General features: G+C 36.5%; 1 long non-coding RNA gene across 1 annotated transcript in view; it reads right to left on the bottom strand.

Annotated features, from left to right (window-relative positions):
- Positions 1-786: 786 nt before the first annotated feature.
- The window catches only part of LOC140636325 (uncharacterized), a 35,309-nt gene continuing 13,779 nt past the window's right edge, over positions 787-22,316 (bottom strand). The window contains exon 5 of the long non-coding RNA XR_012033600.1: positions 787-905. This is a non-coding gene — a long non-coding RNA (uncharacterized lncRNA). The remainder of the gene's footprint in view (positions 906-22,316) is intronic.

Here is a 22,316-nt window from a genome sequence, read left to right as displayed (position 1 = left end):
TCTTTATATATACCCAGGCCTGCTTTACTTCAGTTTCTCTTCTTGCATGCATGCCCAGGCTGGTTTGGAGAGGGTTGTGCATGTCTTTTGTGGTTAAACCATGGAAAGAATCATGCCATTAGGCTTAGATGCACAAATGCGAGGTAAATTGAAACAGGAACAGGGTGAATTAGGATGCATTAAGAGGGAAAAGCCAAGGATTCTGGAATCATAGGAACCGATTTTTTTTTCCAACTATCTCAGTACAATTGTAGTCTAACCCACCTGGGGGATGAGACCATTGTTCTCAGTCTTATTGGAGTAACTTACTTCTTTGAGAATCTCATGTAAATTATGGACAGAGAGAAAATTTTAGGCAGTTTTTGGGAGACAGTGCATGCCATCTTTGAAATTAGGATCAAAATCTTCAAATAATGACTCTTCGTGAAAATTTTAGAGACAATAGGCCTTGAGAAGAGGGTGCTATAAAAAATTGATCCTACTACATTCCTGGCCATTTTAAACATCAAGATAAGCTATACAAAACATAGATTTGTCATTCACAGCACTGGTAAAACTGGCATTCTCTTCACACTGTAAGGTGATATAGAAACCACAATGGTCCTCTGGAAATTAATCTATGCTAAATGAATTTGATCTCTATCATTTGTGTTCATTTAATCAAGGTGTTATGTTAGTATACACATGTGTAAATCTATGGGGATGAGGAAGGTAACAATGTATAGATTTTGACTTCAGATTCATTTAACTTCTTTAAAAACGTAAACAATATGCAGACTTACTTGAGGGGTTGTTTGCATAATGATGAATCAAGATTTTGCATTGTACTTCATGAATATTAGTAATATAAATAGAGTTTGGGGAATAAGGTAAATGTTCATTTTGAGACTTGCAGATTGTGATACCTGGAATAAAGAATGAGGTGATGAGTGAATGTCTTCACGTCCTTACTTTACCTCTGACTACATGGAGAATTCACTGTACAAGGACTCTTATCAGTTCAGGGACCTGTAAAGTCACCATGACCAATTTTATCCTGTGTTTTGTCCAGCAGCTGATGTGTATTTTAGCAATTACCATGAGGATTATGCCAGTTCTAAAAGCCCCCAGATTATTTTCTGCTGGGGCAATTCTGTAACAACAACTGGAAGTTCAGCTTCTAAGTATTTGTCTATATATTTACAGATTTAAGCAACAAAACTGGGAGCTCTTTAACACTAATTCTCAAAGATAAACTTCTATAAAAATTGAATGAAAATTTCAACATAGTTTCCATTTTGGGGGAGCAAATAATTAGCCATGGATATCACCTGGACATAAGATCTCTAAAAAAAGGCAGTGCTAACCTGGACTGATGCATTTCTTTCCATACCCAATTCCACTAAAAATTTGATCCTACTCCTTCCCAGTATAAGCTAGTTTTGCCCTTTGAACTCTTAACTATAGAATCTAAAGAAGACAAACCACGCATCTTGTTATTAAACATTTATGAGGAAGATAACTGTGCAGAAGACAAGATGTGCTATTTTCCTTTCTTGTTTCTTTTCTTAAAAGAACACCAATCCCCTTGGATTGGGGCCCCAAACTTATGATTTCATTTATCCTTAATCACCTATTTTAATTGTATCTCCAAATACAGTGACTTTGGGGATTAAAGCTCCAGCATACAAATTTTCAGGGAGACACAATTCAGTCCATAACAAGGGAATATAAAATGTAATATAGTTTACGTAAAAATGAACTTTAATACAAAATTAAAGTGCTCAAAAGAATATTATTCAACTGAAAATCAGTTATCTCCAGTTGGTGGGGTAAAAGATGATATGGTTTTTATAGTGTTGTTTTTATTCCTCTGTTTTTACCCCTCTAATTTCTCATCAATATGCATGCATTACTGGTGTGATTTTTAAAATACAAACTGTCTAGTACAGTAAAATACACATCATTTAACTTTTTGTTAACTTACTATATTTAAGAGATCAATGTTGCAATATGGCAAGCCCAAGATCATATTTTCAGGAGTAAGGGTTGAAACCAGCTCTGAATTCTTTCCCAACATTGTACGAGGCCATTATACATTCTATGTTATTATAGTAACTTGCTGCAATGAAGAATATTCTGGTTGAGAAAAGGGAATCTAGTGGGCAGACATACATTCAAAGACATCGCAGATTCTCTGGCTCCAGTAAAGAGGAACTCATTTTTTTTTCCTTGAAGAAGAAGGCCAGAAATTGGGTGGAAAAGGACAACAAGCAGAGAAGCAGAGGCTAGAACCTAAAGGATGATGATGGGGTAAGAGCCTTCTTTTTTTTTTTTTTTTAATCTGTTGAGTTAAACTGGATTAGCATGACTCTTTTTAGTCCTCCAGAGGCTATGTTCAAGAATATACAAGTATTTCAATACTGTTTTTGAACTAGAATATCAATGATAAAGGAAGATATGTTGCACAAAAAGTGGCATAGGTACTCAAAGCCACAGGTACACATGGCATATTACCACAGAGGGTCTACTTTAATGAAAGATTTTGGGGAAATGTACTATAAGCCAAAGCAAATATAAATATATTATGACTTACGTTGGTAACTGTATAAGAACTTTTAAATAACACTTTAAAGAAATTTTGCTTCCCAGGTAAACATTTTGGCCTACACTACCAAATATCTAATGAATCATTAAACTTCCTATAAAATGTGATGGAAATATTTAACTTTTTTCAACTATTTCATGAATTTGCAGTGGGAATTATAGGGCCCTGAATGGGTAAAAATTGATTCTTGATGAGAAGAAAAATCTTAGTTATTGCAATTCTTTGTGGCCCTCCAAAAAAGCCAAAATACATAATGTATCTGTACACAGATATATTACATAGTATATCTGTGCTATTAATTCATTGGAGGAATTAGGAAAAATATCTAAAGTATCTCCTTCGCAAGGGCAATGATGAAAAGAAAAAGTTCAGAAACATTGATCTATTCAGTTACTTGACTTTACTTTGACTGGTTGACGTTAAAATTGTTCTTTGGTGATAACTAGCAGAGTGTTTCTCTAATCAGTCCTATCCATAGTGGAAACTAGTCTAGAAAGATCTGTAGGGGTGAATAAAAAATGATTGATATTGTTAATATCATTTATATAAAGGAAATAAGGCACTGCATGTGAACTAAAGATAATAATAAGAAAAAGAAAACCACAGATCATGGAGACTTTGTTTTTATTGACCCTTAAAGTTTAATAATTATGATTTCTTTACTGATTAGAAGTTAGAGAAAAAAAATTAAAACTTTAAGGAAAAATATTTTGTTATAACTGAGATGCAGTGAAGATAACACAAATGTAGAGAGAAATATATATTGTTGCCCACGGAACAAAGGCATTAATATTTAATTTTTAGAGGGATGAAAATGGCTCCATGTTGATGAAGGTACTTAATTGGGAGGCAAACATCCAACTCATGGAATTAATAAACCATTAAGTGAAAATAAGCTAGAAGGATGCTAGTATTGGTTCTCAAATTATTTTATCTCTTAATTTATCCAAATTTTCAGAACAAATGTAGCTGACAATATTACTTCTTTCCTTTTAAAAAAAATATGCCATTTGAAGGACTCTTAAAGATTAATTGCTTAATTTTATTGGTGTAACATGCATGAGGAGAGTACCATGCCATTTTGCATATTACAGCATGATGAACCAAACTGTTTTGACAACCCTTTATAAGTCCAGTCACAAGAGGCTTAGAAATAGGCTTCTTTCCAAATCTTATCTTGAGAAATGATTTCTTTTCTGAAGTCATGATTTGTAAGCTTGAAGTCACTTTCTTTCACTTACTGGCCTCTTTGCTTTGTCTGTGTACCTAGCTTTAGCAATGGGTAATATGTATGGAGGGAACACTGCCAATTTGGTCTTTGCCCCCAGGCTGACTCCTGTGTCTAGCAATGAATTTTTATGGAATGTACTAGAAAAGGCTGAAGGCCCATAGTCTTAGTCATACTCTTGTTGCTCTGCAGAAACAGTTGGCTTCTACTCCCTCATAAGCCCCCAAATCAATGGATGCTTAGTCAGCTTAGATTATTGGCTTTAGGCAGAGATACTTTCTCTATTAAAACTGTATTCTCTTCTATCTCTGACAATAGACTGGATAGCTTTATTCAGAGTTTGGTTTTCTTGTATGGCATACTACAGATAATGGATATTAGCAGCTGCATGTTATTTTTGTGAACAAGCCTCAGTGACATGTTATCTGCCACTATAATCATTTGAAGCATTTATTTGACCAAATATTTTACCCAAATAATAAGAGTCACCTGTTTTGTAGACTACAGCATAAGTGTTGTGTCTGTTGTCTGGCAAGGTGGCATATAGATTTTACATTTTAAATTATACTATACTGGTATGGTTGATTGGGAAATTCTAGATTTCTGTTGCAAAACATAAGCAAATTTGAACACAGTACAACGGTACAAGTTAAAGAGAACTGAGTGGATGCTTGAACTTAAAAAATTATTGATGCTTTCAGGTCATTAAAGAGATAAAACAGTCATTGTTTTTTGCTGTGTAAAAACCTGATATTTGAGTCTTGGCAGGATGAAGTTAATAATCTCGCTGGTTCTTAGTTCCACTAATATGTTATAAATGTCATGAGAAGAAGGAGTGCATCTGCCTTGCTCGTAGTACAGTTTCAGCATCTGGTGCATTATCAGGGACATAGGAGGGATTCAATAAATACTTGTTCAGCTAAATTCATAATAGAGGGACGCCTGGGTAGCTCAGTTGGTTAAGCGTCTGACCTTGGCTCAGGTCATGATCCCAGGGTCCTGAGATTGAGCCCCGGGTTGGGCTCCCTGCTCAGTGGGGAATCTGCTTCTCCCTCCTCTGCCCTTCCCCGTGCTCGTGCTCTCTCTCTCAAATAAATAAAATCTTTTAAAAAAAAAATAAATTCAATGTAGTTGTTCCATGATTCCAAAAATTGTAAGAAAGGTTAGCAGAGCTAATTGTGTATGTCATCTCAGCTCTGCCAATTCAAAAACTAAACCCTTTTCTAGCTTATAACATTAAAGAGTTTTTAAAGCTTTGTGATCTTCTCTATTAAGTTGACAAATTTTGAGTCATGTCTCTAACTCCTCCTTAATACTGTTTTTCCTTATCTCTTCAGTCAGTGTCTTTTTATCCTCCTTTTGAGGATGTAAACATATCTGAAGCTCTTTTCTTCAAGGAGTCAGTTACTTAGTTTTAATTTATATCAAAATAATACATAGAAGTGGTAAAAGAAATGATACAGAAGAGCTATGATGAAAGTCAGCTGTCTCTTGCTCCATCCCTTCTTTTATCTTTAGCCCCTGGTGGCAACCTCTTTCAACTGTTATTATTTTAGATTTTCTAGTAGTTACCTTCTGAGCAGAGGATTTCATTTAAAATAAATAGAAAAAAATAAAATAAAATAAACAAATAGGAAACCATTCTTTGGTAAAATATTTTCACCTCCTCCTTCATATTTCCAGCACCTGGAGTAGTGCCTGGCACTTAGCAGCCCCTAAGTAAATACATGCTAAATATATTAGAAAAAATATGACAAAGAAGATTAGCAAAAGGGAAAATGTAGTATTTCTTCCCAAAGAAGCACTAATTCTTCTATGATAGAGACCACGTAGGAAGCCAGAGGACAAAGAAATAAAAACTTCCATCAGGTGATATTGCTCTGCTCCTTTCAATCTCAGCACAATTTCATGGAATGTAATCCCTTCCCTCCCACAAATGTAATTATGTAGCAGGAATCAGGCTTTCCCATATTATTTTATGCAAGGTGGCTGAACCCAAAGATAGTAGCAGCTGGGCAGTTAAGATAATCTGGCTGCATTGTTCAGCAAGTAGTAAACCTTTTCCTATCGTTTTAAAAACTGTAATGAGAGAAAGAACTGTCTATCCTAATCTAGTGACATAGACATTTTTTAAAAAACTTTTCATTGATTCATAATTAAATTTGCTTATCTTTTATGCTGGTTTCTTCACCAACATTTAAAATCATATATCATGGCTCATATTTTTGAAACATAGCATCCCATGACCAAAAAACAGCTTTTCTTCCTTTTAGCTTCCAAACACATCATCTTCCAGGTTGTTTCAATCAGATCTGATCACCGTCAAAATATAGTGATTAATTACATTTAAAAAAGACACTTTTTTAGTGAAAGCATGTCTGAGCACATGTTCTTGAATGGACTTGAAATAGATAAAACAACCTTTTCTTTTTCTTTTCTTTTTTTTTTTTTTTTACAGTTCCGCTTTTCCTGAGCTGGTAATTTGCTAATCCTTAATATCACTTGCTCTATCAGTTGATCTCTCCAAAAGGAGGTAGGTTGTCCTGCAGCTTGCATTCTGATGGTTATGCTTACCAGCCTTTCTAGCTTTGCTTTTTCTGATAATCTGTTTTCCTTTGTGACTCCTCCACCATGGATTTTTATTAAAATTTGGCTTTTAGTGAGATTCTAGTTATTCCAAAATTTGTAGTAGGTACTGTATAAACATATCTCTGCTTATACATAAAGAACATAAAGAAGCTCAAAATATGTAAGTTAATATATGAATGGAAATGGCACTTAGAAGAAAACCTCTCACTTTGTAAGACTGTGAATACTGGGTGGGGGTACGAGGTAGGATCATTGCAGAAGTGTCTCAGAAAATGATTCCGATATTCTTTACCTCATTGGTTTGTAGAAATACACTGGCCTTCCTAACCTGTCATGTAGAGTATGATATACATGGTATAGTATGTCATTTGCATGCTATGTTTGAAAATCTATCATGCATTGGCCCGAGCTGAGTGCTGCCAGTGGGTTTGGCGTTGCTAGCAGAGTCTGTGCCTGGGTTTCTGTTTTGGCTGTAAGTATCATAGAAGATATCACTCTCTGTCTGCCGTTCGGGCCCTGGGTTGAAAGGATCCCTACCGATGGTTCATGCTGTTAACAGTCTAGCGGGTGAAATCTATTTGTTTACTAGAATAAGTTTGTACCTTAATTCCAAACAACTCACAAATCTTTGTCCTATTTTGCAGAATTTAAATGCCACACTTATTTATGTAGACCTCAGTATATAGGCGATTACATGGAGAAGAGTTCATAAAAAAGTAATGTGGCGTAGAATATGCATAAGTAGCAATATTGTGTATATAACAAACCAAGGAGGGAAAAGCATGAAGGGTAGGAAATACTCGCTGTAGTCCTTTTTCTTACCAACCAAATGTGTGACTTTGAGAAATTCATCTAACTAGCTGACCTCAGGGTCTTCACACATAAGAGTGGAACAGAATATTCACTAAATATCCTTACATATCTAAGAAACCATGGTTTTATGAAGGTCAAGTTTATATAATTCTTCAACACTGGGAACCAGCAATTCTAGTATCTTCCCAGTCCTAGCCAAGTCCTAATGTAGTATCATAGAGAAGATTGGAGCCAGCTCGAATTAGTATTGAAGTAGCCAGTAATAATGTTTATCAAAAATTATATTCTCTTAATTATGAAGACAGGAAGGCTGATTTACATTAAAGTAACTTTTAGAGATGTGGCAAATTGATCCTGATTAGAGTCTTCATTACCTAGTCCCTTTCTTAACTTCTACATGCTGGGCAGTTATGGGCCTTCCCCACCCACACTGCCTGGAGCTGTGAATGAAGCCATGACTGGAGCTGGCCAAGGCTATGAGTCTTCAAATCACCATTCCCTGTCTCTGAAAGAAGTGAAAAAGCCATAGGAGGATGTTTATTCTAGACTTCCTATAGGGAGTTATGACCTATATCTCAGTGTATCCATAACTGAGTTTGATTTGGATAGCTCAGTTTTTGAAATTTGTTTACTTGGCATCCAGACAGGTGGGCCATACAGTGCCCAGGTCACAATAAACCCTTTCAGTTGGGCCTGCTTCACTCATTTCTATGTCTCACCAGAACTTCATGCCATTTGAGGGATGGGGGGCCAAAAAAACCTAAATAACCTATTGTTAATGGGTTATTAATTTAAGTTTGCTTTTTCTTGGCAAAAGCCACTCCCCACCAGAGTGAAGGTAACAAATCTCCCAGAATGGAACTTTAGTCATAAAGACAAGGACAACAGAAATATTGCATGATCACAGCATCTTGAAACTTCTGGTTTTGGAAATAATAATTTTTATTTCTTAATTTAGACTAGAATGCTCCGCAATGGAAATGGGATAGATGGACAACAAAATTGTACCTCCTGTATAATCACCTGCCAAATAAACCCAATGTCCTGACTCTGGCAATAGGGCCCTACTGAAATTCTCAGTGGCTAAATAGCACCTTGAATCATAACAAAAGGAGAATGGATAGAAGCAAAGGAAGGTTCCACTCTTCAAGGTGAATCTGTCAGTACAAGGAAGCTGTGTGATCCCTCTTTACCTTCCAAATACATTTGGAGATTGTCTCAAATCCTAAGGCCTAAAGCCATTAATTTCAACATGGCTGGGGCAGAAATGCCCACACACACCTACGCTATTAACATATGCAATTTCTACTGAGTACAAGAAAAATCTCCCTCTGGTGTGGTCAAATCTCAAAGGTTAACAGTTTCACTTTTCAATTCATTTACTTCCTACTTTTATACCACATCCCAGCATGTGAAGGCTTAGGATGTTGGAAAGCAGAAAACCTTAGAGAAAAAAAAGGATATTTTGATAACCTGTCTAATCCTGTCTAGCCATACTGCCTAAAATGATTTCAAAGTCACTATGTAATTATAAGTGGAGTCCAAGTCAGAGCAGGGATGAGAAATGCTTGCAAGGAAATGTTCCACTTGGGTGTATTCTGCAGGAGGTGCTCAACGAAGCATCACTTCGATTTTTGGAGCACTTTGAAAAACCATGTCACAGTCTGGATTTTTCTGTGAGTTTCTGTGGTCTTTCAACTCTAGCCTTCTATGCTATGCTGTTGAAAGAAGGAGTATCCAGCCCAGACTGTAAACCATGGGATAGAAGAACTGAAGCCAGAAACCCAAGAGCAACACAAAGTGTCAGAGAAAGTGACAATTCAAACAAGTCACTTGTTGCTTGTAGGATCCCTACAGCAACAGCAGAAAATATATCTGTGGCTCCCCATAAAAGCACCAGCCAATTTAATATTAATGTCAAGCCTAAAGAATAGAGCCGAGGATGTGCTAATATAAGCCCAACGAAAAAGAAGCAAAGGGGTATGTTTTAAATACGCTGATGTGTTCTGCCTTAAATACACTGACGTGCTCTGCCTTTTTTAATATAGCTTTTATGGGAATTATTGGAAGCTCCTATAACTAAGAAATGAATCATTTTTTTTTTTTTCTGGGCTCCAAACTTTGGACTGAAGAACTTTGATCTCCATTTAACACCGTTAAAGGAAATTCTCTGTGGTTACTATTTTATGAACAGGTCTAAACAGAAGTGGGATGTTGGTACCATAACGGAGGTTAAAAGGATTGGGTGGTGACTGAGTGATGGATCAAACATAGAACCGTATCTGGCTGAGGCCAGGCATGCTTTACCAGTGAAAGTAAGTCTCTGATACCTGCTAGCAAATATGAGCTTTCATTCAAGTCACTGAGTCACCATTGTGTAGTTGAGTAAACAAAGCATAAAAGCATGGAGAGGTGAGGCTGTTTACTCAAGAAGAACTTTGCAGCTAATCTATGATTGCCCCGTAGTTCAAACTCAAAGTTCTTGCTGCTAGGCCATTTGTATTTACATGATACCCTAATATCTCACCTAAATCATTTTACTTAACATTTCACTCAGGTTATTTTAGATACTGTGAGCCTCAGGAGGGCATCAAAAGGCAAGGTAAGGGGCCACCTGGGTGGCTCAGTGGTTGAGCATCTGCCTTCAGCTTAGGCTGTGATTCCAGGATCTGGAATCGAGTCCTGCAAGAGACTCCCCATGGGGAGCCTGCTTTTCCCTCTGCCTATGTCTCTGCCTCTCTTTCTGTGTCTCTCATGAATAAATGAATACAATCTTTTTTTTAAAAAGGCAATATAAAAAGAATATTTACTCTGAATTACATATGTGTAAGTTTAAATTCCACCTATAAAACTTACGACGAGACCTTGGACAAAAAATTCAACATTCTGTACCTTTCTTTTCTTGACTTGTCTTTATAAACAAGGATGCTTTTTATAAACAAGGTTGTTTTAACGGTCAGAAACAAGACAGAAACGTTTCACAAGTGTCCAGCAGCAGCTCTTCACTAAATGTCCTCTCATGTTATTCATGGAGAATATGGCAAAGAAACAGGTTACAGCAATGCTAGGAAGAATCAAGTGAGTGCTACAGGGAGGCACACTGAATGCTATGGGCATTTAACATGCAGAAAGGTATACCATGGAAAGCTATTTCATGTGGCTTCCTCTTTGGGAATGAAAGACACTGAAGAGCTAAAAGAAATCCTGTTTCTAATCCTACTGCCCTTATATCATTTCCTACCACCACCTCAGGACTTGTGTACTTTGCTTGTCACTACCTCACTTTCTATCCTTTATATTATTTCCTGTTTATGAGATATACACAACGGGCTCTCAATATCATTTCCTTGAGCTCTATGAAAACTGCCTTAGCATTATAAGGATTCATTGGGACATATAAGAAAAACACTAATGATATCATTTGATACAGTCCTTTTTGTATTTTCTATACACATCTGTCTTCAGTATTATGTAGAAATAGTTGCTACTATTGTGAAATATCTGTGGTATGAATTGTTCCCTGAATATTAATTTCTTTCTAAGAGCAAGCCAAATGTATAGGGATAAATTCCTCTAATGCTTTTATAACTTTCTATTTTGTTAAACAGCTGTTGAGGCCTCATGAAAGACTTAAAGGATGCATTTATTTTTTAGTGTATTTCTCTACTTAAAATGTTCTTTTTTTGTCTTAGTGCTCATTACTAACAATATTTGCATAAATATAAATTTCTATCATTTCAGTTTTCATTTCTCTCTGAATCTTATTCCCCACACAGAGTTATAATCTTCCATTTGTAGCATTATCCTCAGATGTGAAATCTCTTATGAATTTAAAACACTAATGGTAATCAGGAACTTAAAGATTTCTCAAAAGTAGATAAACTTAAAACCACAGACTTCTATGCATAAAAAAATCACTTTGAGATTAAAATTTAAATTGATGAGAAGAAGCAAACATGTATCACACTGGTAAAACAATTTTAATAGATTCTTTTTTTTTAAAAGATTTTATTTATTTATTTATTTATTTATTTATTTATTTATTTATTTATTTATGAGAGACACAGAGAGAGAGAGGCAGAGACATAGGCAGAGAGAGGAGCAGGCTCTATGCAGGGAACCCGGTGTGGGACTTGATCCTGGGACCCCAGGATCATGCCTGAGCCAAAGGCAGATGCCCAACCACTGAGCCACCCAGGCGTCTCTTTAATAGATTCCTATATCATCACAGATCTTTCTTGAAATGTATCAAAATACTATAATACTCTTTAGTGTAGCAGGTGCTCTGATGTGAGAGAGGGTCCAGGAGCCCCAGGAAACTGGATTCTCTTGCCAGTTCTAGTTCCTCATACCAGAGACTGATTGTTCGGAAATGGGCTCAGGATCCAGAGTATCTGAATTCACTGCCATCCTGACCCTCCGTTACTTACAGACTGTAAATCCTGAAAATGTTACTTAACCTTGCTGCAGCTCAGTTTTCTCATCTGTAAAATGGAGATAAAAATAGCCAACTGTCTCACGGAGAGGATTACCTTGGAGACTGATATATATATATATATATATATATATATATATATATATATATATAATTATATAGATATATAATCATATATATTCATTTTTATTTGTGTTTCAGGCACTCACTACTCTAAGTGATATACACACACATGTGAGTCAGAACAGCAAATGCCTGGCATGTATTGAACTTACAATAATTGTTTTATTTCTTTTTAGCTTCCATCCTGGTGAGCAGGAGAAGGAGGGAGGGGGAACAAGTCATGAGTCAAGTACTACAGACTTCTGTTCTTACTGACATTAAGTAGATTTTTTGAAGGAAAGTTTTCTCATATGCTGTATGCTTTTAGGAAAATTTCCAGAGGCATTAAATGGTTGTTCTTGCTGTTTTAAAAATAATTTTCACCAGTTATGCTTGTTTTACTGGGGGATAGGTCTGTGGAGATTCTCAGACTGCCTTCCCAGGAGTAACTGTCTGATTTTATAAATATAGATTTTAAATATTTTAGGGCTGTGATATATCTGTGAGATATTTTGTTAAAGGTATAATTACTAGATTCCTTTAATTAATTTTGCATTCAATAGCACACGAGATGTTTCCCTTAGCTTTTATGAACCTAGAAATTCCAAATTTTACTGAGGTCAGTTTGAAATGAGCTTTCTAACTTATGCAAATGAAAGATTCATAACCCATTCAATGAACACAAATGTACTGTTGGATCCTATTGGCCAGTATCTTGTTGAGCATTTTTGCATCCATGTTCATCAGGGATATTCGTCTGTAATTCTCCTTTTTGGTGGGGTCTTTGTCTGGTTTTGGAATTAAGGTGATGCTGGCTTCATAGAACGAATTTGGAAGTACTCCATCTCTTTCTATCTTTCCAAACAGCTTTAGGAGAATAGGTATGGTTTCTTCTTTAAACGTTTGATAAAATTCCCCTGGGAAGCCATCTGGCCCTGGACTCTTGTGTCTTGGGAGGTTTTTGATGACTGCTTCAATTTTCTCCCTGGTTATTGGCCTGTTCAGGTTTTCTATTTCTTCCTGTTCCAGTTTTGGTAGTTTGTGGCTTTCCAGGAATGCGTCCATTTCTTCCAGATTGCCTAATTTATTGGCGTATAGCTGTTCATAATATGTTTTTAAAATCGTTTGTATTTCCTTGGTGTTGGTAGTGACCTCTCCTTTCTCATTCATGATTTTATTAATTTGAGTCTTCTCTCTCTTCTTTTTAATAAGGCTGGCTAATGGTTTATCTATCTTATTAATTCTTTCAAAGAACCAACTCCTGGTTCTGTTGATCTGTTCCACAGTTCTTCTGGTCTCGATTTCGTTGAGTTCTGCTCGAATCTTTATTAACTCCCTTCTTCTCTTGGGTGTAGGATCTATTTGCTGTTTTTTCTCTAGCTCCTTTATGTGTAAGGTTAGCTTTTGTATTTGAGCTCTTTCCTGTTTTTGAATGGATGCTTGTATTGGGATGTATTTCCCCCTTAGGACTGCTTTTGCTGCATCCCAAAGATTTTGAACGGTTGTATCTTCATTCTCATTAGTTTCCATGAATCTTTTTAATTCTTCCTTAATTTCCTGGTTGACCCTTTTATCTTTTAGCAGGATGGTCCTTAACCTCCACGTGTTTGAGGTCCTTCCAAACTTCTTGTTGTGATTTAGTTCTAATTTCAAGGCATTATGGTCTGAGAATATGCAGGGGACAATCCCAATCTTTTGGTATCGGTTCAGACCCGATTTGTGACCCAATATGTGGTCTATTCTGGAGAAAGTTCCATGTGCGCTTGAGAAGAATGTGTATTCAGTTGAGTTTGGATGTAAAGTTCTGTAGATATCTGTGAAATCCATCTGGTCCAGTGTATCATTTAAAGCTCTCGTTTCTTTGGAGATGTTGTGCTTAGAAGACCTATCGAGTATAGAAAGAGCTAGATTGAAGTCACCTAGTATAAGTGTATTATTAAGAAAATTATTCACCATGACCAAGTAGGATTTATCCCTGGGACACAAGGCTGGTTCAACACCGGTGAAACAATCAATGTGATTCATCATATCAGCAAGAGAAAAACCAAGAACCATATGATCCTCTCATTGGATGCAGAGAAAGCATTTGACAAAATACAGCATCCATTCCTGATCAAAACTCTTCAGAGTGTAGGGATAGAGGGAACATTCCTCAACATCTTAAAAGCCATCTATGAAAAGCCCACAGCAAATATCATTCTCAATGGGGAAGCACTGGGAGCCTTTCCCCTAAGATCAGGAACAAGACAGGGATGTCCACTCTCACCACTGCTGTTCAACATAGTACTGGAAGACCTAGCCTCGGCAATCAGACAACAAAAAGACATTAAAGGCATTCAAATTGGCAAAGAAGAAGTCAAACTCTCCCTCTTCGCCGATGACATGATACTCTACATAGAAAACCCAAAAGTCTCCACCCCAAGATTGCTAGAACTCATACAGCATTTCGGTAGTGTGGCAGGATACAAAATCAATGCCCAGAAGTCAGTGGCATTTCTATACACTAACAATGAGACTGAAGAAAGAGAAATTAAGGAGTCAATCCCATTTACAATTGCACCCAAAAGCATAAGATACCTAGGAATAAACCTAACCAAAGATGTAAAGGATCTATACCCTCAAAACTATAGAACACTTCTGAAAGAAATTGAGGAAGACACAAAGAGATGGAAAAATATTCCATGCTCATGGATTGGCAGAATTAATATTGTGAAAATGTCAATGTTACCCAGGGCAATTTACACATTTAATGCAATCCCTATCAAAATACCATGGACTTTCTTCAGAGAGTTAGAACAAATTATTTTAAGATTTGTGTGGAATCAGAAAAGACCCCGAATAGCCAGGGGAATTTTAAAAAAGAAAACCATATCTGGGGGCATCACAATGCCAGATTTCAGGTTGTACTACAAAGCTGTGGTCATCAAGACAGTGTGGTACTGGCACAAAAACAGACACATAGATCAGTGGAACAGAATAGAGAATCCAGAAGTGGACTCTGAACTTTATGGGCAACTAATATTCGATAAAAGAGGAAAGACTATCCATTGGAAGAAAGACAGTCTCTTCAATAAATGGTGCTGGGAAAATTGGACATCCACATGCAGAAGAATGAAACTAGACCACTCTCTTTCACCATACACAAAGATAAACTCAAAATGGATGAAAGATCTAAATGTGAGACAAGATTCCATCAAAATCCTAGAGAAGAACACAGGCAACACCCTTTTTGAACTCGGCCATAGTAACTTCTTGCAAGATACATCCACGAAGGCAAAAGAAACAAAAGCAAAAATGAACTATTGGGACTTCATCAAGATAAGAAGCTTTTGCACAGCAAAGGATACAGTCAACAAAACTCAAAGACAACCTACAGAATGGGAGAAGATATTTGCAAATGACATATCAGATAAAGGGCTAGTTTCCAAGATATATAAAGAACTTATTAAACTCAACAGCAAAGAAACAAACAATCCAATCATGAAATGGGCAAAAGACATGAACAGAAATCTCACAGAGGAAGACATAGACATGGCCAACATGCATATGAGAAAATGCTCTGCATCACTTGCCATCAGGGAAATACAAATCAAAACCACAATGAGATACCACCTCACACCAGTGAGAATGGGGAAAATTAACAAGGCAGGAAACCACAAATGTTGGAGAGGATGCGGAGAAAAGGGAACCCTCATACACTGTTTGTGGGAATGTGAACTGGTGCAGCCACTCTGGAAAACTGTGTGGAGGTTCCTCAAACAGTTAAAAATAGACCTGCCCTACGACCCAGCAATTGCAATGTTGGGGATTTACCCCAAAGATACAAATGCAATGAAACGCAGGGACACCTGCACCCCGATGTTTCTAGCAGCAATGGCCACGATAGCCAAACTGTGGAAGGAGCCTCGGGGTCCATCGAAAGATGAATGGATAAAGAAGATGTGGTTTATGTATACAATGAAATATTACTCAGCTATTAGAAATGACAAATACCCACCATTTGCTTCAACGTGGATGGAACTGGAGGGTATTATGCTGAGTGAAGTAAGTCAATCGGAGAAGGACAAACATTATATGTTCTCATTCATTTGGGGAATATAAATAATAGTGAAAGGGAATATAAGGGAAGAGAGAAGAAATGTGTGGGAAATATCAGAAAGGGAGACAGAACGTAAAGACTGCTAACTCTGGGAAAACGAACTAGGGGTGGTAGAAGGGGAGGAGGGCGGGGGGTGGGAGTGAATGGGTGACGGGCACTGGGGGTTATTCTGTATGGTAGTAAATTGAATACCAATAAAAAATAAATTAAAAAAAAATGAACACAAATGACTCAATATGAATCTTGTGCTTATTACTGTAGGCATAGTAGTAGGTACACTATATGAAGGTAAAGAGAATGTTATGGCAATGCATAGAATGATTCTTTAATCACTTTAAAGACATTCCATTAATTTTTGCCTTTTAATTTTAATTTTATTTTTTTGTTTAACATTTCCTTATTTCTAGAACTTCAACATGCTCCAGGTTCTTTTTATGTATTCACTGCCTCAGACCTAGAATCAGTCATTTCTCTAAGAAGTCTTGGGCCTTTTTATTTGAGTATGGTCATAGAAACCAAGATCTGCTGGATGTATTCATTACTACCAGCCTCATTGTTTGCAGGCTGTCTAAACTGGCAGGACAAGGATGTGTGTTGTGTATATCTCATTTTTAAAAATTATTTTTTTGTCTTACACTACAGAGTAATATATGTCAGGATCTTAGGTTCATATTACTTCCTGATATAGGGACTTATTGTACTATTAAAACCATCTTTAAAATGGAATTGTATCTATATATCCTATTTTGTTCTCTCTTATCATCTATGAAAAATATATCTGTAGAATCAGTGCAATTCTGGATCAATTACTTTTCTCTACAGACCTATTTAAGAAGCCAAAGGGGGGAAAGTACTCTCGTTCCACTATCCCCTTTAAAAACATATCTCTCATTATTTTTCTAAAATGCTGAATGATTAACAACTAAGCAAATTATTTCTGTTTTATCATGGAATCTTTGTAAAAGCAGCACAGCTATGAATGGATTCATTCTTAAAAACAACAATAATAACAGAAAAACAAAAATCTCCGACAAAAGAGATACCTGGCAAATGATGGTATGACAGAAGGAAGAGTCCCTAGATCCAGATAGAATAACAACAGGGGTCTGGAAATAACAACTATTTTCATTCTTGTTTAGTAATAAACCACAATAGAAAATAAAGGAGCCTCTGCAGTGACTAGAAGTGCACTTTTCAGTGATAATGCCAGAGTTGGCAGATATGAGTGCCAAAATTTGGAGGGAAAAAAGAATCAGTGGCCAATATAAACTGCTGTTATATAGCAACAGTACTAAAGGAGCCACTACTTGCATTAGAAAATGAGTTGGATAAAATGGTAAGGCAATATGATGAAAACTCCAATAATAGGCTGACTTAGAATTATGCTCCTGTCCGTTTACCTTAAAAATAATATTTTTAGTTCTTCATTTTGCAGCTTGAAAAACTGTTACCCAGATGTTCATGATTTTAAGAGATGAAAAACCAAAGATAGATTAGTATCTCTTCCCAAATGACAATCAACACTAACTTAGTTTTCCAGGTGCTTGTGTATAGACTATACATAAAAATCACTCTAAACCAGGGTAGTTTCATAATGAAAACTATGTTACCCAACATAATGAATGTGTCTTTAAGACACTTTTTGAACTGAATTTCAATAGAAGAGCATTAAAACACACACACACACACACACACACACACAAACAACTCTGAGTTGCTGGATGAAATAAATTTCCATTTCTGGCTTTTTAAATTGTAGCTGAAAGGTTTGCTAATGCAGATGACATCTTATCAATTATGATGCCCTCCTTTCCGGTTTCCAATCTGCTGGGCTTCAATGAGTGCATCTAAAGGGAAATCAGTGGTTTCATGAGGGTCATTAATATTTGCATTTAATGACTTCTCTTTAAATATAAAATTTAATTTTTTCCAAATGGCTTTCAATTAGAAGCTCAGTGACTGTGCTTGTAAAATTCCAAGGCCTTTGGGAGGACAATTGGCTCTAAAACTAACAAGATGTAGCAATTCTGGGATGGATTTGAGATGTCAGATGACCTTGTACCCTCAGTTTATTCACTGTCAATAAGATTTGGAATTGGGGGGGGGGGTGGAATCCTTAAAATCATTTCAAAACATTTGGTTTATCTTTCAAGCCCGTTATTATAATGACTTTTCCTGCCTCTTACACTGATAAACATTGGAGTATGTTTCAAACAATGCTTGAGTGGGGTAGGGCACTAAAGAGAACTGGTAAGACCCTCTGCAATGTATCATGTCTCTTACATGTATTGTAACTTCCCTTTATTACAACCATAGTTAAAAAAGTAAATTTCATCATTCCTATTTTACAGATAAGGAAACTGACTCATTAAAGTCAAATAATGTACTCCTAACTCTCTAATGTTCCTGACATCCATTCACTTTCCACTACATACCAGTTTTAGTTTAGTCCCACTCAAGAGTTTTATTTCATACTTCTGGCAAATAGAAAATGTTTTCATACTAATAGGTATGATCTTACTTTTTACCAGTACTTTTAGAGTGATAATCCTTTCTCTTCTGGTTCATACTGAAGTAGTCATATCAATGGCAAGCAGATGAAGCAAGGAAGATTATGTTAATAACATAAAGGAGGCAAAATTATTAGAACCCCACCCTTAATTCTTGGGTAGTTTATATTAAAACCCTGGTTTAAGAAGTCATAAATTCAAATTGCAATGCAATAGCACCAAAGATTGCTAAGCTATTGTGTTTTAGCGAAGAAAATAAAAGGTACCTAACCAGTTTTTAAAAATCATTAATCCTTTTATAAAGTCTTTTATTATTGTCTTCGTTTTGTTTAAAGCTGCTATAAATGTACATGAGTATGTGTATCAATTTAGGAACTAGAACTAGCTATATTTGGGTAACTCATAAGCTTTTTGATAACAAACATATTCTAGTGTGAAGAGAAAGTTTTTTTTCCTATATTTGTTCTGAAATGGTGTAACTATTACCTAAATAAATGGATCCTTCTTCATCAAGACACTGACAACAACTGCCTGATGAACAGCATCACGGTTGAGGGAACATCCCTGCCCTTGGAAAAATTACAGCAAAGACTAGTGAAATTACAAAGAACAGCAGTGAGGAGAGGTTTGTCAGGGTGACTTAGGGCAGTACAAGCTGGCAGAGTAAATGATCACTTAACATCTGACTAGTGAGCAATGGAGGAAGAGGGAAACTGGCATTAAGGAGAGAACGGACAGAGGGGAAGTGTTCCAACTTAAGAAAACTCCAGACAAGGAGTATTATAAAAGATTCCTAAGACTTTTAACACCAGACTGAGAGCTGCTTGCAATTTTCAAAAGGATCAGACAATTTTAAAATTCCCAGGCCCCAGTGAAAAACCTGATTCTTTTTTAAAGATTGATTGATTAGAGACACAGAGAGAGAGAGAGAGAGAGAGGCAGAGACACAGGCAGAGGGAGAAGCAGGCTCCATGAAGAGAGCCTGACATGGGACTCGATGATTCTGGGTCTCCAGGATCAGGCCCTGGGCTGAAGGTGCCGCTAAACCGCTAAGCCACTGGGGCTGCCCAAAAAACCTGATTCTTAAGAGTTTACTTCTGATTGCATAAACACAAGCAACTCAGCAGGTGTCAAAAATGAGGAGAGCACTTGACAAAAGCAGCCCCTTTTGATGTCAACCCAAATTTCTGAAATGTTTGCTCAGTAAATATGGTCAGTTTTCCTCCTTACCAGTTTTTGAGGATGTCCCAGGCTTGATAGTTTACACAAGCAAGAGACTTACCTAAAGTAAAGACGGGAACATTCTCCATTGCCATGCAGGTTTTCTTGCAAGAGTATCTTTGTAACAGCACCCTTTTTAGACACCAATCTTGAGCCATTAGTCATTGTGAGACTTAACCAGTAGGAGAACCAACTTTTGGATTAAGCTATTTTGATTGGAATTCAGGTTTTACCATTTTAGATGAGTTACTTCCTCTCCCTCCATTTCCTCATCAGTAAAATGATATAATTCTTACTTCATAAAATTGTGGGAATAGTTAATAGAAATATATGTGCAATGCTTGGTGCAATGCTAGACATAATTAAACACTTGTTTCATATATGCTGTAATTATTTCTCATATCATGGATTACCCCCACTCCACCCAAAGGAAATGTGAAATACAGTGGTAATTCTCTAAGGCTGTGGAGTTTTATAGATCTGGGCTCAAATTTTGGCTGCATTATCTAATAATTCAATGACCATGGCAAGAACTTCACTTTTCTGATCAAAGTTTTTCCTCACGTATAAAATAATGATTATGGGCAACCTACTTCACAGGGTTGTCAAAGTATTACCTATGTTAATGTACTTAAGGCATCCTGTGAGGGAGTTAAGAGTTCAAACTGGCAGCAGTTATGGAGGCCAATATTTTTTCTGGACTGAAATCTTTCTTGCCAACTTTTAAACACTTAAACAAAAGTAGTAACTCATTGCAGGAAAAGTTCTTTGATCTTTTGGGCACTCTTAATTTACTCTCTATGATTAGAAAAGAAAAAAAGAACTTTTAAAATATTGCAGCCCCGAAATTCTGATATCTTCTTATACTTTGGCTCATGTTCTCTATTTCCACACTGAGAACCCAAAGGAAGTTGAAAAACTCTAGGTATGATTTTGATGCAGGGGATGCTTAGAGATCACAGAATCCCTGTTCTATATTTACCATTTTTTTCTCTCTGAATAGATATTCCTTCACTGATTTCTACCTTGTGTTCTCAGTAATCCCATGCTATCCCTTCCCATCCCTCATTAATCCGTATTCTCAGAGCCCCTTTCTATGCCACCTTGAAGTCAAACCTTATAAAACTACAAATGTTGGACCTCTCAAAGATGTATGAATTCAGTATGGGATTAAAGTCTTCAGCCTGAGAAGGGAAGGTAATTGTAATTCAGCAAAAAACTAGAATTCAACTATACAGCTGCAGGTCAAAGGCAGCAAGACTTTGTAGTAGTCCCTGAAAATTAGATCTCTAACTAAAACTGAACCTGTCCAGGAAAATAAGATGATAGGATCAAAAATGTGTAATAGGAAGAATAGAGATGTCTGGAGAAGATACCAAAAGGCTTTATGCCTTGCTTCCTTTTCTTTCTTTCAGTCTTCATTTACTTTCCATGCAGCCTAGGTCCTAGGTTTAAATCCTATTTCTACCACCCATTATATACTAAAGATAAGCAAGTCATTTAATCCTCAGTTTCCCTTATCTATGACATTTATTTTTGGTGGGGTTTTTTTGTGAGCAAATTATTAAAGGTACATGAAAAACACTTTTAAAGTGCTCACCTGGAATTGTTAGAACAACGCTTTCTGGTCTGACTGAGGAGCAACTATCAATCTAGATCTCACCCTTTCTACTTTTTAAAATATATTTTTTTAAAGATTTCATTTATTTATTAAAGAGAGGTTGAGAGAGAGCGAGCGTGCAAGTGGGAGAGGAGTAAGGGAGAGGGATAAGGAGACTCCATACAGAGCATGGAGGCCAATGCTGAGCTTGAGCCCATGACTCCGGGATCATGACCTGAGCCGAAATCAAGAGTCTGATGCTTAACTGACTGAGCCACTCAGGTGCCCCAATTTACATCTTAAACTATAACTCTTCACAGTCTGATACAAAATTAAGAAAGCTCTTTTGTAAAGGCAGTGTGTAAAAAGTATTTTCAGACTTCAAAAATCAAGCTAAATATTATTAATAAGTGAGTATAATACCTTATTAGGAAATGTTGCTGTGAAAAGTTTGACCTGCTCTTTTTCTCATTTATGTTTCAACATCTTCAGTCATTCAAAAATTAGATTATTGTTTTCTCTTTGCTCTTGTCCAAGAAACTCTAAAGGAGTTCTTGTGCTACTGTAGGTAGGCAGTTGCTTAAAACTGCAAAGGAACTTCTCCAGATGGACGTTTAGCAAGAGAGAGGTTCTTTTACATTTAGCTTGCTATGGACGGGCAAGCCCTTTGTCAAAGTTTTCCCACCTGACTTACACTGCTGTATACTTACACTGTATTACTTAAGTTTAGGCTTTTGTATTGCTAGGGAAGAGTAAGCAGATTCATGAATTATTTTCAATGTATTCATTTAATCAAGAAAGTGAGTGTTTTCTTGACTCCTTATGAGATTTCGCCTTTTAAAGCATGCTTAATTTCACATTTTACACAAAGGAGATGATTTCAAGTGGAATTGCCTTTGATCAAGGCATTAATGTGATAATCAAGTTTAAACTAGAATCCCATTTAGTGGAATTTCCTATTCCTTTTCTTATCGTTGTAAGTAATAATTACCAATTGGTTATTTAAGTATATCTAGCTTTTTCTATTCAGGTCTGACATAAGACTATGAAGCTAGGCACATAGTTCTGTCAGGGTTCTGAAATTACCTGGTCATGCTCCTTATTTAGCAGATGAGGGAGATGGCGCTCAGAA

Source organism: Canis lupus, chromosome 7, assembly GCF_048164855.1.
Source record: "Canis lupus baileyi chromosome 7, mCanLup2.hap1, whole genome shotgun sequence".
In the NCBI taxonomy this organism is placed as follows: Eukaryota; Metazoa; Chordata; class Mammalia; order Carnivora; family Canidae; genus Canis; species Canis lupus.
This window is presented reverse-complemented; position numbering and strand designations above follow the sequence as displayed.